Raw genomic sequence first — 2659 nt, 5'->3', positions numbered from 1 at the left:
TTCGGGAACTATAAATCAGGTGCACCAAATCTAAATAGAAAATTCATACAAAATAACGTTAAAAAGCCTAATATCCCTGAATAACCTTAAGAAAATCTAGGTTTAGTTTAAGATTAGCTAAAACAACCACTAACAATTGCAATTCAACGTTTGTGAATGTGTGAAGAAAGAAGATATGGTTCTATTAAAAGTAACGGACATATTTTCATCGAAAAATCACGTGATTAAAAAACTCTATTGGAAATATAAAACTTTACCTAATCGCTTAGGGAGCTAATATAAGTTCCTGCAGATTATAAACATAATGATAAGCTTTATCATCATAAAGTCAAGCAGATTTTTAGAATACAATTATGAAATAGTTGGAAAAAAATACGTTGGATTCTCCGCATTACATCTTTTTTTCAACACACGTGAAGAATTTTAAGAATTTTTTCATAAGTGGATAAACAGCAATTCATTATAATAAAATGGCTATGTAGAAACATTACATAATCATTTCTTTCGGAAAAACAAATGCAATTTAGTAAATGGATGATTATCTTTTATTTTGAAATCTAAATATAGGGCGGTGAAATATACTCTTGTTTTTTGTTAAAGAGAAAAACTTGTATCCATTATCATGACGTCAAAACTAACATTTTGATGGTTATTTGCCAGCAGTCGACGATCATATATCAATAGCCATATTGAAAGATAAATAAACATATAAAATAGAGAAAATATATACTTAAAGCTTAATATTTTGGCATTATTTAACCATTTTAGTATTTAAATCCACATTATATGAAATATTCTTTGCATTAAATAGTTTGGATGATTTCTAGTTCGAATAATTGAGCACTCGGTTCGCTGCATTATCATCAAATAAGATATCTGTATGTCAGACACTTTTCCAAAAAAGTTACCTTTCTAATATGTCCCAGTTATCATTAGAAATGTCTCGACAAGCTCTAAAGGTTCCATAAAGGTTTTGCATTGAAGTGACAACGTTATCAAGGTCCCAAACTTTCAGGGATTATTTAGTGTTTTATGTTTTACAAAGTCTTAGCCACTTATGCTGAAACGATTTTGGAAATGGTATTCTTGTGTTCATGCTGTTTAATATAGGTTGCAAGCTATCTAGAAGACATAAAATGGAATAATGATAATAATAATAATAATAATAATAATAATAATAATAATAATAATAATAATAATAATAATAATAATAATAATAATAATAATAATAATAATAATATTGAATTAGTTCGTTATGCACGTAGCATAAGATTTTTCATAATTTTGATCATACTTTACATTCAGATCTTCCCGGACAGTTCCATCCTGTTCGTAACACTAGGCATGCAGTTAATTCTAATAGTCAGACCTTCTCCATCATGACCCTCAATACTACACAATATTCTAGAAGTTTAATTCCCGCTGTGACCAAGTTGTGGAATGATCTTCCTAATCGAGTGGTTGTATCGGTAGAACTTCAAAAGTTCAAACTTGCAGCAAATGTTATTATGTTGAACAGGCTGACATAAGCATTTTTATAGTTTAAATGTGACATATCTGTTTTGATGTTGTTACTGTTTTTAAAATATTTTATTAATTGTTAATTATGTCTCATATCGTTTATTTATTTCCTTATTTCTTTTCCTCACTGGGATATTTTTCTCTGTTGGAGCCCTTGGACTTATGGTATTTTGCTTTTCCAACTAGGGTTGTAGCTTAGCTAATAATAATAATAATAATAATAATAATAATAATAATAATAATAATAATGAAAGTTTTCCATAAAATAACTCTTCAAATGCGAAAAAAAAAACTCATTTGCTTTTTAAACAACTAATACTAAGGTAATAAACAATTTTTTCAAATATAACTTCTAGGACTTGAAATACCTTTTGGAATAAACATGCAAAATAATTAACAAATATATAAAAGTAGTCACCAAAGACACTAGATTCCATTTGGAATCAAGAACATATCAAGATTATGCGGCTTTGTCAAAGAATTCATCTCTAATATTATTTTGTTAACATTAAAATAACAAAGAACAGAGATACTTTGTAATTACTCAAATTTATGGTGAATCGGCATCCATTATCAAGAACTCTGCGAAGATATGATTATATGAAATGGGGCTGAAAATACCCGTAATCAAAACGCTCATCATAAACGGAGATTAACAGTTATTCTCTTGGTATGCAGAAAAAAAAAGACTATGAAAAAGAATAAAGAGAAAACTAGTTTGCAAGAGCATAAAATCTGGATTGGCATGTTTTTCATTTTAGAATGTGTGTGACATGATAAGACAAATGACTCAAATACCAAAAATTTCTTTACCTTTAAATTTTACATATACAAATATGCATATACGAGTATTACCTCTTTCTTTGGTGCTACCGCTTTAGTAATGAATCGGATAGATTTTTTTATTTGTATTAAATTTACATCACTCACTTCAAGCAAAACTGTGACACGCCTATTCGATCCCTGAAACAAGGAACCATTGTGACTTTTCCTAACTTTCTAGATGAAGTCTAAAACCGGCTTTGACACACTTGAAAAAAAAAAGCCAGTTTTTGCTCAATAAAATGGAAGCAAATGAATCATCAAGGGGACGGGTGCTCCACGACATTACCTGACACAGATGGTATGCTACTATGAT

This window comes from Palaemon carinicauda, chromosome 6 (assembly GCF_036898095.1).
Source record: "Palaemon carinicauda isolate YSFRI2023 chromosome 6, ASM3689809v2, whole genome shotgun sequence".
Lineage (NCBI taxonomy): Eukaryota > Metazoa > Arthropoda > Malacostraca > Decapoda > Palaemonidae > Palaemon > Palaemon carinicauda.
This window is presented reverse-complemented; position numbering follows the sequence as displayed.